Below are 20,637 nucleotides of genomic sequence, written 5' to 3'. Positions count from 1 at the left end.
GGGGTTTGGGGGGTTTCTTTTTCTTTTTTTTGTTAGTTTGTTTTTCTATTTTATTTCTTTTCTCTTTTCTGTTTTATTTAAATTTCGGTGTTTATGAAAAACCCAAGTTGCACCTAAAATATTTTTAATACTTATGCCACTACCGCAATTAACTTGGCACCTAATATAAAACCATTTGTAATTGTTTATTATTTTATAATCATTTAACTAATTGTTTTGCTACTATTATATTCATTTTGAGTATTTACATATTTTATACAAGTGTGGTTTCTCCACCATAATTACCTACGCATTATTTGGTTCACTCCGAACATTTTAGTTTTAATATTTGAAAACTTTCATTGTTTGCTTGATTTTGAAATTGAATTTGAATCGGTTTCGAACTAACTCGATTTTATCAACAGTAACCGAGGTGACGTGGCACCATTAGCAGAGGTTTACTGTAGCTTGATTATCCGGGCGTCACAAGTATCTATTTTATCGTAGAAACACCAAAAAAAGTCCAAGATTCAATCACTAGCTAGGAACGGTCAAGCCCGCCGTTTTGACCGCATTTTGAAACGGGCATAAAAAATTAAAATAAAATCAAAAAATTGGAAAACCTTCGCATTGTGTAATTATATGTGACAAAGTTTCCAGGAAAAATAATAAACTTGTAATACAATAATTATTTTAAAAAAGTGTTCTCAGAAATGGGCTATCAAGCGTGAAGATGCATGGCTTTCAATCCAAATGCTCAATCCTATGGCCACATTCATGGCATAGTTTGTTCAAATGATCTCATATTGTGCACAAGGGTGCATCTTGGAATTTCAAACAATGTTTCCTAAGGAAGTTTTCATTTTCTTTGCATGGAAAATTCATTTTTCATTTTCCGAGTGCCCAAAAGGAGGTTTTTTTGTGAAGGAACTACCAAATAATTGTTGCAAAAATGGACCAAGTCAATTTTATAAAATACTAGGCCATATATAATGTACAATTGACAAAATGGTTGGGTGAAAAAAGTTTTGATCCACCTATGGTGAAAAAGACAAATTATCGTCGATTCAATTGGAAACGGGTCAAATTTGAACTGCAGCTGCCTCATAGTTTGCTATTTATTTTTTCTAAAAATCATTTCTAGGTAAATAAGTATCTATTTTATCATATAAACACCAAAAAAGTCCAAGATTCAACCACTAGCTAGGAACAGTCAAGCCCGCCGTTTTGACCGCATTTTGAAACGGGCATAAAAAATTCAAATAAAATCAAAAAATTGGAAAACCTTCGCATTGTGTCATTATATGTGACCAAGTTTCCAGGAAAAATAATAAACTTGTAATACGGTAATTATTTTAAAAAAGTGTTCTCAGAAATGAGCTATCAAGCGTGAAGATGCATGGCTTTCAACCCAAATGCTCAATCCTATGGCCACATTCATGGCATAGTTTGTTCAAATGATCTCATATTGTGCACAAGGGTGCATCTTGGAATTCCAAATAATGTTTCCCAAGGAAGTTTTCATTTTCTTTGCACGGAAAATTCATTTTCCATTTTCCAAGTGTCCAAAAGGAGGTTTTTTTGTGAAGGAACTACCAAATAATTGTTGCAAAAATGGACCAAATAAATTTTATAAAATACTAGACCATATAAAATGCACAATTGACAAAATGGTTGGGTGAAAAAAGTTTTGATCCACCTCTGGTGAAAAAGACAAATTGCCGTCGATTCAGTTGGAAGTGGGTCAAATTTGAACTGCAGCTGCCTCATAGTTTGCTCTTTATTTTTTTCCAAAAATCATTTGTAGGTAAATAAGTATCTATTTAATCAGAAATATATGGTTTGATGGGGAGACATCGAGGTTTGGACGGTGGCCGAGGGCCCCAACTCTAGAGCACGTAAGCTCGCATGCCCGCCGCGTGGTCACCGCGTGACCGTGGCGTTGCCATGTGTTCTGGGAGGCCTAGGCATGTCTAGTGGGTTGGGCACTCCCCAGGTAGGTGCTAGGAAGAAAATCACAACATAAGATTCTCACGAGGAGACCGATCGATGCTCAAACATGAATAAGCAGCCAAGTGTTTGATTTGCGGTACAGGAAATGCACATGGCTAATGGGCGTGAGTTTTGGCTGAGGATGATCAGTTACTAAGAAGACCATCTTCACAAATTTTCACCTCAAAAGGAGGAGCCTAGGTGGTACTTGCTTTACAAAGTACCACACTGGACATAAATACGAATGTTGAAGCTGGGCTCAAAATAATGAATGGATTGAGCTAGCATTTGGTGGAGGATGGTTATTTGGGCATAGGAAAGCACTGTAGAAAATGGATACCATTTGGACATGCCAAAGTGGTACTTCCTTCACAAAGTGCTGCTCTGATCAGTATAGGAAAATGAATATTTTTGAATTATTTTTGAACTAGGCAAGGAAGGTTTTTACATATTTGACGAAGATATGACCCAAAGAATTTATGAGATTTTTTTGGGAATTTTGGGAATAACAGAAATATAGGTTGCTTCACAACCTAGGGCAAAAACCGCCACATGGACATGACACATAGGCAAAACTGATGAGATGGCGCCTAGTCATCACAACCCACCACAATCTACAAGGCTATGACCATCTATATTGGTCATTAACAACTAGAAATAAGGCAGCGGACTAGCACTGTTTTCTTTGTGACCTTTTCGTGTAAGGAAATTACGACCTTTCTGACCAAAATGGTCGCAATAGTTTAGGGTTTGGAGCCCCTCGAACAGCGTTTGACCAATTGGTCTGAAATGGTCATAGATCTATGACCAATTCTTCCAGGGTCACTGACAAAAGGTCACTAGTTGACATATTTCTTGTAGTGCTCCTATAAATACAGAAACCTTCGGGAAATAACCTAGATCGGAAGTTCCACCGTCGCAAGCCTCTGTAGCCATGATAAATCAATACATGCCCTCTCTGGCACCCTGCCGAAGGGGGCCATCATCACCGAAGGCCATGGAGGAGGATCCCGGAGGGGCCATCATCGCCATGAATGCTAAGGACCAGAGGGAGAACCTCTCCCCATCCAGGGGGAGGCCATGGAGGAGGAAGCACAAGGGGGAGGACCTCTCCTCCTCTCTCTCGGTGGCGCCGGAGTGCCATCGGGAGGCGAATCATCGCCGCGGTGATTGTCTTCATCAACATCACCATCATCATCACCATCCTCATCTCTTTTACGCGGTCCACTTTCCCGCACCCCGATGTAATCCCTACTTGAACATGGTGCTTTATGCCACATATTATGATCCAATGATGTGTAGCCATCCTATGATGTTTTGAGTAGATATCTTTTGTCTTTGGGTTGATTGATGATCTAGATTGGTACGAGTTGTATGTTTTATTTTGGTGCTGTCCTATTGTGCCATCCGTGTCGCGCAAGTGTGAGGGATTCCCGCTGTAGGGCGTTGCAATACGTTCATGATTCGCTTATAGTGGGTTGCTTGAGTGACAAAAGCATAAACCCGAGTAACGGGGTTGTGGCGTATGGGATAAAGGGGACTTGATGCTTTAATGCCATGGTTGGGTTTTACATTAATGATCTTTAGTAGTTGCGGATGCTTGCTAGAGTTCCAATCATAAGTGCATATGATCCAAGAAGAGAAAGTATGTTAGCTTATGCCTCTCCCTCATATGAAATTGCAATGACGACTACCAGTCTTGTTAACAATTGCCTAGGATAATTCCGCACACCGATCCATCATTATTCCACACTCGCTATTTATAATATTTAGTAATATATTCTAACTTTATGATAACAGTACCTACTTTTATATTTTAGCTCTCCGATATCATGCAAAGTTATCATCTTCATACCCACAACATAGTTTTATTTCTCGTATCTAGTTGGAAGCAAACGTTCGGTGTACGTAGAGTCGTATCAGTGGCAGATAGGACTTGAGAGAATATTGATCTTACCTTTAGCTCCTTGTGGGTTCGACACTCCATACTTATCACTTCCACCTTTAGAAATTGCTATGATGATTCCCTGCACTTGGGGATTATCACCCCTCTGGTAGCTATTTGCTCCAATAATTCTTAAATAATCCATAAAAAATCTCTGTGAAGTTTCAGCTTATTTGGAGTTGTGCAGAATAGGTAGCTTTCACGTGCTTTTCAGGTCTAGAATTCCAACTATCGGTATTCTCCCTCTTTGTGTAAACCTTGCATATTATGAGAGAAAAGGCATTAGAATTACTCCCAAAAGCATTATTATGCATAAAAATATTATAAATAATAGTAGCAAAACATGATGCAAAATGGATGTATCACCGGTGATGAGATTGTACTAGGTATGGAGATACCGATGATCGAATCTTGGGCAAGTAAAATACCGACAGACAAAGGGAACTACGTATGTTGTCATAAAGGATTGACCGATAAAGATCTCCATAGAATATGTAGGAACCAACATGGGCATCTAGGTCCCGCTATTGGTTATTGACTGGAGAAGCGTCTCGGTCATGTCTACATCATTCTCGAACCCATAGGGTCTGCACGTTTAACGTTCATTGACAATATATTACTATATGACTTATGTATCTTGTTGACCGAATGTTGTTCGGAGTCCTGGATGAGATCACATATATGATGAGGAGCTCTGTAATGGTTCGGAGGTAAATATTGACATATAGGATGACAGTATTAGGTCTCCGGAAGAGTTTTAGAATGCATCGGATATTATCGGATCACTGGAAGGGGTTCCGGAAGGCAACAGGGAGTTACTGGGCCAAACGGGCCAACGAGGGAGAGCACACTAGCCCACATGGGGCTAGTGCGCCCCCACCTCTTGCCCGCCAGCCCAAGGGAAGGAAAGGGGGGCGCCTAAGGCAGGGAGCCGCCAGCCCCCCTCCTGCCATCTCCTCCACCCCCAAGAAGGAAGGGCGCACGCCTAGGGCAGGTGCCCTAGGGCGGCCGCCGACCCCCTTGGGTGCGCCTAGGACTGTCTCCCCTACCCCCTCCACCTATATATATGAGAGGAGGGGAGGGGGCACCACACACCATGATTCCCAAGCCGTGTGTCAGAGCCCCCTCTACCTCTAGTTGATCCTCCGTCCGAAATCATTGTGCTTGGTGAAGCCCTGCAGAAATAACTTCACCACCACCATCATCACATCGTCGTGCGGCTGGAACTCATCTACTACTTCGCCCCTCTTGCTAGATCAAGAAAGCGAGGTCGATCTCACTTTGGCGCGGGATCCCACAATCCATTGTGCCTAGACACTCAACGCCCCCTGGTCATAGCCGCTGACCACCACAGCAGCACCGCCGCGACCACCACCACCACAACAACCACCGCTATATTCTGAACTCTTTTGAACTCAAAGAGCAGCTATTCAATGTTCTTTCTTAGCCTGGTCTAGTTCTCTTCCGCTTTGGACGTGCTAACCTAACAGACGCTGCCTCTAGCCCCGATCTCCCTTCCTAGTTGTTGTCGCTTTCTGCCTCCTCATCCTCCCTTCGCCTCATTTTTGCTACCTGCTAGAGACCAGTAGACGGACTAAGCCCCTATACTAGTTGATGAAAGTGATGTACGGGAAGTCACGGGTCCATTCTTATAGATTTCGACAGTGAGATGCAACCTATGGATGACAACTTAAAGATAAAGTGTATGGTTGTACATCGATGCGGAGATTTCTAGCCCAACTAACGGTGTCTGGTGAGTTAGTGGTCATAATCCTGTCTGGAGGTACACTCAGTGTCTTACTGCATCCCAATAATGGCGGTCCTCTGTGAATGGCAATGTATTTTTGTTATTACTTTGTTGAAGGCATTTCTTGAATATGCCCAGACCTGTCTTCAGGGTGAAAACTTAGAATCTAGCCTTCGGTGGTTGGATTTGATGATAGTGGTGTTTGAGTGTTGTTCCCTTCCTAAAGGCGTTGCTGCTGGAGAACCTTTCTTGTTGTCCTTGTGATGTTAAGAGATTGTTTGTGTGTATATGGTTGATAATATAGTTTGTCGGCCATTGTTTTCATTGCTTCTTTCTTTTCCCTTTTCTTACCTACACATATCTTTGGCCTTGTATGTCTTTGCTCTGCTTTGTTGGCATATTTTTCTTGTATATATATTGATATTAATTGTGTGCATTCTAATTATACAGAGCCCAGACACATGCTTATTACATTTCTATCCATTGATGTCTTATTTTGAGTCAAGTAAAATCAATTGTTGTATAAAAATGTGATGTTTCGCTTTTAAAAAGGAAAATAAGAACACCGTAGATACATTATTTCTTCTAACTGCCCAAATCCGGCAAGGAAGGGCCTATAGTTTATCTCAAAATAGGCTTTTGTCCCATTTTTGAAAATAAAGCAACCACCAAGTCCATACAACAACTGCAAATGCAAGCAAGTAAAAATAAGTCCATTGGGGCAACAAAACAAACATGCCCAAATAAAATGAGGAAAAAGAAAACCACCAAGTACCCGAAAGATCAGTGGCTATGAGGCGGGGCAGTGATGAGCTACCACAGTTATCGCGTCCACCATGTATGCCAAGACGGTCCCGATCCCGCTGCCTAAAGAGCAGAAGCATGAAAAGACTAGCAGGAGAGTCGTAGACTACAAAGATCGGAATCTAGCCATTGTTGTTGACTAGCACTATGATTGGTCGATTCACTGGTCAGGTCGATGTCTGGTGTGTCAGCAAGCAGAGGATGCTAGTGGACAGTGGTTAAAGACAACCGAGGATGGATGATATTTGAGCTTAATGGTCGGGCCTACAATGATCTGGATCCAAGATTAAGCTGACGGTCATGTAGATTTATGAGGTTAAAGCTGAGGATGTTGAAGTTGTTGGGATGCTGCCCAATTGGGGCGGGAGCCGGAGGTGCGGAGGGAGGCACGGTTACCGTCTCCAAGGGACGAGGGCCCTATGGCTGGTGGGATCTTGTGGGCGGTCGTGGTTCCGCTAGCATCGATGTTGATCGGAGCCGCGCCTAGTGCTTCGCAGGTGTCGCCCATGGGGCAACTTGGTGCAGTCATCTGGACTTGACCCAGAGTGATGGCCTAATCTAGGGAATTCCTCGCCGTCATATGATGGCCTAGGTGAAGGAAATATGCCCTAGAGGCAATAATAAAGTTATTATTTATTTCCTTATATCATGATAAATGTTTATTATTCATGCTAGAATTGTATTAACCGGAAACATGATACATGTGTGAATACATAGACAAACTTAATGTCACTAGTATGCCTCTACTTGACTAGCTCATTAATCAAAGATGGTTATGTTTCCTAACCATAGACATGAGTTGTCATTTGATTAACGAGGTCACATCATTAGTAGAATGATGTGATTGACATGACCCAATCCGTTAGCTTTGCACTTGATCGTTTAGTATGTTGCTATTGCTTTCTTCATGACTTATACATGTTCCTACAACTATGAGATTATGCAACTCCCGTTTATCGGAGGAACACTTTGTGGTGCTACCAAACATCACAACGTAACTGGGTGATTATAAAGGAGCTCTACAGGTGTCTCCAAAGGTACATGTTGAGTTAGCATATTTCGAGATTAGGTTTTGTCACTCCGATTGTCGAAGAGGTATCTCTGGGTCCTCTCGGTAATGCACATCACTATAAGCCTTGCAAGCAATGTAGCTAATGAATTAGTTACGGAATGATGCATTACGTAACGAGTAAAGAGACTTGCCGGTAACGAGATTGAACTAGGTATTGGGATACCGACGATCGAATCTCGGGCAAGTAACATACCGATGACAAAGGGAACAACGTATGTTGTTATGCGGTTTGACCGATAAAGATCTTCGTAGAATATGTAGGAGCCAATATGAGCATCCAGGTTCCGCTATTGGTTATTGACCGGAAACGAGTCTCGGTCATGTCTACATAGTTCTCGAACCCGTAGGGTCCGCACGCTTAAGGTTTCGATGACAGTTATGAAGGAAATATGCCCTAGAGGCAATAATAAAGTTATTATTTATTTCCTTATATCATGATAAATGTTTATTATTCATGCTAGAATTGTATTAACTGGAAACATAATACTTGTGTGAATACATAAACAAACAGAGTGTCACTAGTATGCTTCTACTTCACTAGCTCGCTGATCAAAGATGGTTATGTTTCCTGACCATAGACATGTGTTGTCATTTGATTAACGGGGTCACATCATTAGGAGAATGATGTGATTGACTTGACCCATTCCGTTAGCTTAGCACTTGATCGTTTAGTATGTTGCTATTGCTTTCTTCATGACTTATACATGTTCCTATGACTATGAGATTATGCAACTCCCGTTTATCGGAGGAACACTTTGTGTGCTACCAAACGTCACAACATAAGTGGGTGATTATAAAGGTGCTCTACAGGTGTCTCCGAAGGTACTTGTTGGGTTGGCGTATTTCGAGATTAGGATTTGTCACTCCGATTGTCGGAGAGGTATCTCTGGGCCCTCTCGGTAATGCACATCACTTAAGCCTTGCAAGCATTGCAACTACTGAGTTAGTTGTGAGATGATGTATTACGAAACGAGTAAAGAGACTTGCTGGTAACGAGATTGAACTAGGTATTGAGATACCGACGATCGAATCTCGGGCAAGTAACATACCGATGACAAAGGGAACAATGTATGTTGTTATGCGGTTTGACCGATAAAGATCTTCATAGAATATGTAGGAGCCAATATGAGCATCCAGGTTCCGCTATTGGTTATTAATCGGAAATAGTTCTAGGTCATGTCTACATAGTTCTCGAACCCGTAGGGTCCGCACGCTTAAAGTTACAATGACAATTTAATTATGAGTTTATAAGTTTTTATGTACTGAAGGTTGTTCGGAGTCCCGGATGTGATCATGAACTTGACGAGGAGTCTCAAAATGGTCGAGACATAAAGATTGATATATTGGACGACTATATTCAGACACTGGAAGTGTTCCGGGTGATTTCGGAGAAAACCGGAGTGCCGGAGGGGTTACCGGAACCCCCCGGGAAGTATTGGGCCTTAGTGAGCCTGAGGGGAGAGAGAGGGCAGTAGCCCAGGAGGTGGTGCGCCCCCTCCCATGGGGAGTCCAAATTGGACAAGGGGAGGGGGGCGCTGTCAGGACCTCGACTCAAAGCCACATCGATCTAGCATGTAACACATCATATCACTTAGCGGCCTCACGCACGGTATTCCCACGGGTGCCACCTTACCTGGCCCGGGACCGTTTGTGCGTTTTGGCTCACGTATATGATAGTGCCGCTAGCATCCATATGACAAAGAACCCGGGCTGACATGGTTAGTCGTGAACCCAAAGTGGCCCTAACTTACAGGGACAGGCATCCATGACCCAACATCGAACGTGTCGGTCATCAGCGAGTGAATCCAGGCTGTAGCACTGGGCTAGCAGGACTCCGGTGAACCGGGCTGTAGCGGGCTAACAGGACTCCGGTATTCATCGCGTGACATTTCCCCGAAGGGACAGACACAGGAACGAAGAAGGACACATGCCGGCCAGCCTAAGTGTTCCGGAGCAGTAGCAAGCTACCATGGCTCAGTGGAAACACTAGGAGACATTTCCCGGTAAGAGAGGCTACTAAGGATAAACAACTAGATAGTCAGATCCCACACATACCAAGCATTTCAATAACATACACACAATATGCTCGATATGTGCAATACAACATGGCATCACAACATGACTCTACAACTAGAGTATTTATTCAATAGGCTCCGAGGAGCGAGATATTACAAACATGGGTCTATGACCCAGCATTCAGAGCACACAAGTCAAGCACAAGCGGAAGCTTAACATGTCTGAGTACAGACATCTACAAATGAAAAAGGCTGAGAAGCCTGACTATCTACCAGATCCTGCCGAGGGCACAAGATCGTAGCTGAGGTAACAAGCTATACGTCGAAGTCCACGCGGTACTACTAGCGAGACTGAAGTCTCTTTGCAAAAACATAAATTAAGCAACGTGAGTACAAATGTACCCAGCAAGACTTACATCAGATCTAACTACATATGCATCATTATCAACAAAGGGGATGGTGGGGTTTAACTGCAGCAAGCCAGCTTTGACTCGGTGGCTATCCTGAACTACGACTGCAAGTAACTCTTTTGAGGTGGCGCACACGAGTCCACATATTCACCATATCAATACACCACTATGGATCCGCTCCCGTCTTCCTACGAGAACGCCATCCATAGCACTCACACTTATCTTGCGCATTTTAGAGTATCCACTTTCACTTGTCTATGAACTGTACAGGCAACCCAGAAGTCCTTTACCGCGGACACGGCTATTCGAATAGATAATGTTAACCTTGCAGGGGTGTACTTCTTCACACACGCTCTCACCACTTACCGCCGTTTACACGACATGTACTCGGCAACCTTCAAGCGGAAGCCCAGCGAGGGTGTCGGCCACGACCTGACTAACCACACAAGTCTCTAGTCCAGGTTTATCGCCTATTCGGGTTCCATCCGTAAGGAGATCCGGCCGGGGTGTCGCTCACGGCCCCAAACGATGTGAGCAGGGTTCCCAAGCCCACCATCCGGGTGCCACTTGGTACACCGTGCCACTGTGCGTAGTCTGTCCCAAGCCCACCTGTACCGGGTGCCACTTGGTAGACTACTAACACTACCTACAAACACCAGAAACTAGTTGCAACTCCTGGACAAAGATCATGTTGATTAATAAGTCGAGAGAGTCAATTAAGGATCCCAATGTGTGGTAGTAGCTGTTCATGGATCACAAACACAGAACTCAGTTCCTGAGGACGGCTGCAATGAGACAACCCACCATGTACTCCTACATGGCCTCTCATCGCTACCTTTACCAAATCGTGTTCACACACTTAGCTCTCAACAGTAGGACATGTTCACACACCTCTGATTCATCCTAGATGAATCAGACCTGACTCAACTCTAAGCAGTAGCAGGCATGATAAACAAGCATGAATGAGTAGGCACATCAGGGCTCAAACAACTCCTACTCATGCTAGTGGGTTTCATCTATTTACTGTGGCAATGAAAGGTCATGCAAAGGATAAAGGGGGTTCAGCTACCGCGGCAAATAACAAATAGCTCGTTGTTGTCCTAATGCAGTAAAAGAGAGCAGGAGCGAGAGAGTGGGATTTTATCGGAATGAACAAGGGGGTTTTGCTTGCCTGGCACTTCTGAAGATAATATTGAGTCTTCATCAGTGTCAACGATCACATCGTCGGTACAACGTCTACCGAGGGGGAACAACACCGGCAAACACAGAAGAAACACGATCAATGCAATGCACAATATGATGCATGCTATGACATGGCAATATGAATGTGTTTTGGGCTAATGCACCTAGCTATGATTTAAATGAAGTTGGTTTGAATACAAGATTCAAATTCAAACTCCATATGTGGCTATTTAAATGCCTTTAATATGATTTGTGCTAAACAGCAACTATAAGTTGTTCTAACATGCATGAAAATGGTACAGATGGATAGATTGGATTTTTCTGATCATTTTTCATATATAATTTTTTTGATTTGGAGTTACGGTTGAATTTCTATGATTTTTAGAAGTTAGCACTATTTTCTGGAATTTCCTGAATTAACTTAAATCCAGAAATTAGTTATTGCGTCAGCAGTGCGTCAGGGTGACGTCAGCAAGTCAAAGGCGGCAGCCGAGGTCAAACCTGACGGCTGGGACCCATGGGTCAGTGTAACAGGGCTGGTTTGGGTGGATGACATGTGGGACCAGTCAACGGCCGCGTGAGCAAGTCAATGCTGACGTGTGGGTCCCAGTGGGTTATGAACTAATCTAAACAGAAAATTAAATTAAACTAATCAGGCACAGGGCCCACATGGCAGTGGCACTAGGGTTGGTTTAGCTGGGTCATTAGTGGCTAATGACGTGCCACGTCACCGGCCACCGGAGTTCGGCCAACGGCGACCCGAAACGCGGCGGATGTTCGCCGGGGCTGCGCTACAGGCGGCGGCTGGGCAAGAGAAGGGCACAGGGAGGAGGCCCTCACTCACGTGCATCGAACGGAGCAGGTGGGAGGTCACGGGGTGGTCAGAGTTAACAGCGGCGAGCACTTCCGCGGCGGCCGGAGTTCGGATGGGGTTAGGTTCGGCATTACACGGCACGGCGAGATCACCTGAGGGGCTCTACGGGTTCCTGGGGTCACCAGGAGCACGCCGGTGCAACAAACGCAAGTGCAGGAGCTCGGGGGCGCGGGGATCGCCGGTCATGGCAGACGGTGAGCTGCTGCCATGGCGGCGCAGCTAGCTAGGGGACGGACCAGAGAGGGAGAGGTGAGGGTAAATACTCCGGGGCTCACAGCAAGGTTGAAGAGCAGCTCGGTGGTCTCGGGGAGGCGTCGGAGACGGCGAATCGACCGCGACGATCGCCGGACAGATGCGGCGATGAAGGCGGCGGGGACGACGCTGAGGTGCACCCGGCGTCACGTGAGTTGGTGGAGACGAAGAGGAAGGCGCGGCGGTTCTTCTGGAAGCATCGGTGAGGCGAGGGGTGGACATTGGCCGCGGTGGAGCTCGTCGGTGCTCTCGGGTGCTCGTGGTCGATCGCGCGAGAGAGAGGGCAGAGGAGGAGGAGGGGGTCCAGAGCGAGGGGGGGATCAGGGGGGTGTTGTGGCGTCTCCACGCGCAGACAAGCTCGAAGAGGAGGCCTCCAGCGCGAAGCAGGAGGTGGCCGGCGTCGACGCGCGTGCGTCGAGCACGCAGCTGCTTCGGGGCGAGGGGGAGGAAGATGACTGGCAGCTGGGCTGCACAGTAACGGGCCGCGCAGGTGGGCTGGTATCCCTGGTGGGCTTCAAGGTAAGTCCAGGTATTATCTCTCTCTCCGTTGTTTCCATTTTCTATTTTCTGTAATTGTGTTTGGCTTTAATAAAATGACAGGGCATTTCAAAAAATCATGAAACTGCTCAATGTCACTGTTTGGAATATTTCCAACAGCAAACATTTCAGTTTGTGATTATTTGAGCATTTAAAATATTATGTAGCAATTAAATGCCCAAATGCAAATACCATATGATTTAATTCAAAAATCCAGAATGGCCTAAAAATATGTGCATCATTTTTGGCAGAGGTTTTCACCTTTACCAGAAATCATGAACATTTTCAGAGGGCATTTTGGGTTTATTGAAAAAGATTTTATTTTGACCCTAGTTGAATTCATTAGCTGCTAGGGTTTATCAGCCCCCATTTCAAGTTTCATAAAATTTAAACATGATGCAACACATGACTAGCTAGCCAGAGCATACCAGAACTAGGGGTGTGACAACTCACCCCCACTAAACAAGAATCTCGTCTCGAGATTCAAGCGTAGGGTAAGATGAAGGGGGGACGCAAACTAACACAATCTTCAAGATCCAGGTTGCACTTCATAGGGGCGTTGATTCAGTCACCATCATTGTCTTGTCGTCTTGCTCTGAGAACTCCAGCCAACATGACAACGAGAGGAGAAGGAGACTCTAGAAGGATCGATCTTTTCGAAGATCGAACAACTTAGGATCAACTCACAGAATGAGACATGGCAACATCACTCGAGCTGAGATACAAAACACACATCTGAAGGAATGGAGTGTGACAGATGACGACGGCTCACTAGGTAGACAATAATTCCAGACTTAAGAATGTGGTGATCCGTTGTCAATGTAGCGAGGAGTTGAATTGCCATGATACCATAACGATGCACCTTAGGGAAGGTGACTCGTAGAAATATCCCCTTAAGTGGCAAAAAGAATTACCTTTGATTCAAAGATCATTGAAACTCTTTATACCAACTTAGGGCAAATCTCGAGCGATCGTCTAGAGGGGTTCGGTAGAATGGCATACCCGGATTAGAATGGATGATGTGGATTACCTTGTTGAAAACAACACAAGGGATGATTTTAGTAACTGAGGAGAAGCTCAACAGTAGAGAGTGGGTCCACTGTTTGAGGAGTTATAGCATAACCGAGGAAACTGAGAGCAAGCCCAGTTAGTACTGATGATAACACATAGCGCTTGTGCGTGCTCTCAAGAACTTGAGCATTTCCATATTCATCAAGGTTTTACCAATATCCGTGTCAAGGATCCTGGCAACACAACCTACTACCATGATGAATGGTGATGGATGATGCATATGCAAAGGAAGATAACACCTTCTCAGATTTCACCTTAGCAGAGCCAAGGAAACAAAATCTGGATGATCGACCGAGAGACATTTAGCACTCCGCTTCTAATGATCTCCTTGATGTACTAGCGTAACCCATAGATAATTATGGTTTGATATCTAGAACATCAAGTAAAAGGTCGGACTTCGGGAAGACAAAAATCCATAAGGAACAACTAGGGAGTAAATCCTACGAAATCCTTATGGGGAGGTGGCCAACTTCTTCTATCAAGATACTACAATAATAGGTCTTCCGGCTGGGTGTGTTGGCCATGACATCCACTTTACCGGTTATCGAGGGACCAATATTATAGTTCTTGGGAAATTCCAACCATCATATCTGCCTGAGATTCAGATCTGGTTGGTGTCAGGATATTCCAGACTCATCGAGTCTAGGAAGAAAAATGAAAGTTTGCAACACAAATCGATGAGATGACGTTGCGAGATTCTCGGGGAATGAACTACCATAGCAAGCTCCAAAACATGAGCTGGTTCTGCTACAACATGTGGACACGTTGTCCCAGACAAGCATGACCACGTGGTAGTCTTATAATAGAACACTATCGAGTTAAGGTGGGGAACCATCATCGATGATAGCGAAGTCTCCACGCATGGAAGTCCAAAGAGTTCACCTTAGACAGACTCCTTATATTTGAACAACTCAATCAGTGGCTTGGTGTGCTAGGGATACATATGGAATGAAGGTTGCAATCCTGTCAAACCATAGCATACTTCGCACATGCATGACTGACCTGGGATGATTCCAGGGAAAATAAAACAATCTGTCTTGAACTCACGGCGGCAACTTGCACCAAATGCACATGAATTCGAGGAAGTCACTTCTTCCATCCAAGCATAAGCTTCATGAACGGAACACGAAGGCATTGCTTAAAAAAATTTCAGCACTAGGTTGATGTTCAACATGAATCATGGGGGAGACAAAATGCTACTGATGGGCTCAACAGTAACTCATCGGAATTTCCATATCACTGGACTTCCGCCATCATGTGAACACGGTGATAGTATTGGTCAGACCAAAGGAGGTAATGGTGTATGCTTGAGGAATCAACCACGAGTAAGACAACATTACGAATATCATTGGTTCTGATTTGATTTGAGGATAGCCCACACTCAAATCAAAGTTTGACAAGACAACAAATCCAACAACTGATCACGAGGACCAATCGATGAGAATATAATCTTTCTTCAACACACACACACACACAAGGATATCCCTTTGGAATGAACTGAGGCAGACAAGCTTTTATCTTCCAACTCTCCAAGTTGTTGTTTAGCTTATCCAACTAGCTCAGGGTATCCAACACGGATTCTTGGAGAATGGGTGGTTTACAAGAATAAACCAACTTGATCACGAACTCAACATAGCGGTCAGGTGACGACCTGGTGATACTTCCGAGAAGATATTCAGAAAATCACGAGCCACCGATATGTTACTAGGCTCGAGAACAATCTTGCTTTTCAGGGCAAGACGAGATGATCAAATAAGCAAGGGATTGAAAAATCCTAACTCATTGATCGAGGAGTGCACCGGAAACAAGGACTAGGTAGCACGATCAGTCTTAGAATGATGATTCAAGAACCAACACGCTAAGAATGAAATTATTGTCCTTTAACTACCAAGCAACTAGGTTGCTAGGAGTATTGATTTCACACATCATGATTCACTTGTCGACATTCCGGTTGCAACAACATGGGAACCGAGAAATGAATAATGATGGAGAGAGTATCACTGTATCAAGAGTTCATAGGATGGTGAGCAATTCCCGTGATATTCTTGATATAAAGATGGTAATACTCCAAGGTGGAGCAGAGCAAAAGCTGGATTAGTATTTATTCTGCGGAGCACAACTACTTTGACCCAATCCTGGATATGGATGGGGTACTGGAGTTTTTTTCTCCTAGTCATTCTGGAATAGAATGGCTTGATGGACCACAAGAGTAATAGGCATCGATGAACGAATGCACACATACTCTTGACTATCAATTGATGGACAAAGATCGGAATACGACTGAAGAGGGAAAACTCAAAGGAACATATATCTTTCTGAGTTGTGGAGGCATGGATTAGTATGCGAACAAATTCAGCATATTTCTTCCGGATAACCCATGCTGAAGAGGAAGGACTGGCAGAGTATCAACATAGAATCGAGAACTCATCGAGAGCATTCTTGTTGTGATCTCTTGGTTCAAGGAACTTCTGCCATAAGCGGTTCATAGTATTTGGAAGAAGGAAATACCACGGACCTCGAGGACTAACGCAAAGGTTACTAGTATCCTAAAGGAACTAGCAATCACTATCAACATGAGGTAAGTAGAGTAATCTCGGGTTCAAAACCTAGAAGTAGAATACCTACTAACTAAGTGGCATCACGGGATGCTTTCAAGAATGATGGCCAGAATCATCACACTGGGAACACAATCATGGCTAGATTACTAGATGATCCCCTAAAACACCTAGGGTCATAATATTAACTCCAACATATATGTCGAGGCAATAGAATACCTCAACTCAACAATTAGTGTGATTAACCTGGCCCAAAGGAACATAAAAACCAGAGGGAAAGGATTTGCAAGTGCATCAGATTGTTTAGAAACCTGGGATGACTCGGACAGCATAACGGCTGTAAATGCTCGAAAGATTGGAGACATGCTACAAAAATGGTGACATAACCACTCAGAAGCACAATATCAAGGTTTCGGGATCAACAGTTATCATACAGAAGATAGTAGGAACTGAACTCAAGCTTAGAACCATCAATCCTACAGGTCTATGGATTAGTAACACGTGATCCTGATAGAAAGAAGAGATAGCCTAGTTCCTTAACACCGTAGGAAGGATAAGATGACTCAGATCAGAAGGGCATAAGGTATAAGGAGTAAAAAGAGCCTTACGTTCCATCCCACAATCAATTCCCTTATATAACTAAAGCATTTCTAGACTCAACTTCGACCAGTTTGGCTTGGTAATCCTACAGGCAGTCAAGCTCTGATACCAAAACTGTTAGGACCCCGACTCAATGCCACATCGATCTAGCATGTAACACATCATATCACTTTGCGGCCTCACGCACGGTATTCCCATGGGTGCCACCTTACCTGGCCCGGGACCGTTTGCGCGTTTTGGCTCACGTATATGATAGTGCCGCTAGCATCCATATGACAAAGAACCCGGGCTGACATGGTTAGTCATGAACCCAAAGTGGCCCTAACTTACAGGGACAGGCATCCATGACCCAACATCGAACGTGTCAGTCATCAGCGAGTGAATCCAGGCTGTAGCACTGGGCTAGCAGGACTCCGGTGAACCGGGCTGTAGCGGGCTAACAGGACTCCGGTATTCATCGCGTGACATTTCCCCAAAGGGACAGACACAGGAACGAAGAAGGACACATGCCGGCCAGCCTAAGTGTTCCGGAGCAGTAGCAAGCTACCATGGCTCAGTGGAAACACTAGGAGACATTTCCCGGTAAGAGAGGCTACTAAGGATAAACAACTAGATAGTCAGATCCCACACATACCAAGCATTTCAATAACATACACACAATATGCTCGATATGTGCAATACAACATGGCATCACAACATGACTCTACAACTCAAGTATTTATTCAATAGGTTCCGAGGAGCGAGATATTACAAACATGGGTCTATGACCCAGCATTCAGAGCACACAAGTCAAGCACAAGCGGAAGCTTAACATGTCTGAGTACAGACATCTACAAATGAAAAAGGCTGAGAAGCCTGACTATCTACCAGATCCTGCCGAGGGCACAAGATCGTAGCTGAGGTAACAAGCTAAACGTCGAAGTCCACGCGGTACTACTAGCGAGACTGAAGTCTCTTTGCAAAAACATAAATTAAGCAACGTGAGTACAAATGTACCCAGCAAGACTTACATCAGATCTAACTACATATGCATCATTATCAACAAAGGGGATGGTGGGGTTTAACTGCAGCAAGCCAGCTTTGACTCGGTGGCTATCCTGAACTACGACTGCAAGTAACTCTTTTGAGGTGGCGCACACGAGTCCACATATTCACCATATCAATACACCACTATGGATCCGCTCCCGTCTTCCTACGAGAACGCCATCCATAGCACTCACACTTATCTTGCGCATTTTAGAGTATCCACTTTCACTTGTCTATGAACTGTACAGGCAACCCAGAAGTCCTTTACCGCGGACACGGCTATTCAAATAGATAATGTTAACCCTGTAGGGGTGTACTTCTTCACACACGCTCTCACCACTTACCGCCGTTTACACGACATGTACTCGGCAACCTTCAAGCGGAAGCCCAGCGAGGGTGTCGGCCACGACCTGACTAACCACACAAGTCTCTAGTCCAGGTTTATCGCCTATTCGGGTTCCATCCGCAAGGAGATCCGGCCGGGATGTCGCTCACGGCCCCAAACGATGTGAGCAGGGTTCCCAAGCCCACCATCCAGGTGCCACTTGGTACACCGTGCCACTGTGCCTAGTCTGTCCCAAGCCCACCTGTACCGGGTGCCACTTGGTAGACTACTAACACTACCTACAAACACCAGAAACTAGTTGCAACTCCTGGACAAAGATCATGTTGATTAATAAGTCGAGAGAGTCAATTAAGGATCCCAATGTGTGGTAGTAGCTGTTCATGGATCACAAACACAGAACTCAGTTCCTGAGGACGGCTGCAATGAGACAACCCACCATGTACTCCTACATGGCCTCTCATCGCTACCTTTACCAAATCGTGTTCACACACTTAGCTCTCAACAGTAGGACATGTTCACACACCTCTGATTCAACCCAGATGAATCAGACCTGACTCAACTCTAAGAAGTAGCAGGCATGATAAACAAGCATGAATGAGTAGGCACATCAGGGCTCAAACAACTCCTACTCATGCTAGTGGGTTTCATCTATTTACTGTGGCAATGACAGGTCATGCAAAGGATAAAGGGGGTTCAGCTACCGCGGCAAATAACAAATAGCTCGTTGTTGTCCTAATGCAGTAAAAGAGAGCAGGAGCGAGAGAGTGGGATTTTATCAGAATGAACAAGGGGGTTTTGCTTGCCTGACACTTCTGAAGATAATATTGAGTCTTCATCAGTGTCAACGATCACATCGTTGGTACAACGTCTACCGAGGGGGAACAACACCGGCAAACACAGAAGAAACACGATCAATGCAATGCACAATATGATGCATGCTATGACATGACAATATGAATGTGTTTTGGGCTAATGCACCTAGCTATGATTTAAATGAAGTTGGTTTGAATACAAGATTCAAATTCAAACTCCATATGTGGATATTTAAATGCCTTTAATATGATTTGTGCTAAACAGCAACTATAAGTTGTTCTAACATGCATGAAAATGGTACAGATGGATAGATTGGATTTTTCTGATCATTTTTCATATATAATTTGTTTGATTTGGAGTTACGGTTGAATTTCTATGATTTTTAGAAGTTAGCACTATTTTCTGGAATTTCCTGAATTAACTTAAATCCAGAAATTAGTTATTGCGTCAGCAGTGCGTCAGGGTAACGTCAGCAAGTCAAAGGCGCCAGCCCAGGTCAAACCTGACGGCTGGGACCCACGGGTCAGTGTAATAGGGCTGGTTTGGGTGGATGACATGTGGGACCAGTCTACGGCCGCATCAGCAAAGTCAATGCTGACGTGTGGGTCCCAGTGGGTTATGAACTAATCTAAACAGAAAATTAAATTAAACTAATCAGGCGCAGGGCCCACATGGCAGTGGCACTAGGGTTGGTTTAGCTGGGTCATTAGTGGCTAATGACGTGCCACATCACCGGCCACCGGAGTTCGGCCGGCGGCGACCCGAAACGCGGCGGATGTTCGCCGGGGTTGTGCTACAGGCGGCGGCTGGGCAAGAGAAGGGCACAGGGAGGAGGCCCTCACTCGCGCGCATTGAACGGAGCAGGTGGGAGGTCGCGGGGTGGTCGGAGTTAACGGCGGCGAGCACTTCCGCGGCGGCCGGAGTTCGGATGGGGTTAGGTTCGGCGTTACACGGCACGACGAGATCAGCTGAGGGGCTCTACGGGTTCCTGGGGTCACCTGGAGCACGCCGGTGCAACAAACGCAAGTGCAGGAGCTCGGGGGCGCGGGGCTCGCCGGTCATGGCGGACGGCGAGCTACGGCCATGGCGGCGCAGCTAGCTAGGGGACGGACCAGAGAGGGAGAGGTGAGGGTAAATACTCCGGGGCTCACAGTAAGGTCGAAGAGCAGCTCGGTGGTCTCGGAGAGGCGTCGGAGACGGCGAATCGACCGCGGTGATCGCCGGACAGATGCGACGATGAAGGCGGCGGGGACGACGCTGCGGTGCACCCGGCGTCACGTGAGTTGGTGGAGACCAAGAGGAAGGCGCGGCAGTTCTTCTGGAAGCATCGGCGAGGCGAGGGGTGGACATTGGCCGCGGTGGAGCTCGTCGGTGCTCTCGAGTGCTCATGGTCGATCACGAGAGAGAGAGAGCAGAG

Source organism: Triticum dicoccoides, chromosome 5B, assembly GCF_002162155.2.
Source record: "Triticum dicoccoides isolate Atlit2015 ecotype Zavitan chromosome 5B, WEW_v2.0, whole genome shotgun sequence".
In the NCBI taxonomy this organism is placed as follows: Eukaryota; Viridiplantae; Streptophyta; class Magnoliopsida; order Poales; family Poaceae; genus Triticum; species Triticum dicoccoides.
Note: the sequence above shows the minus strand (reverse complement) of the source record.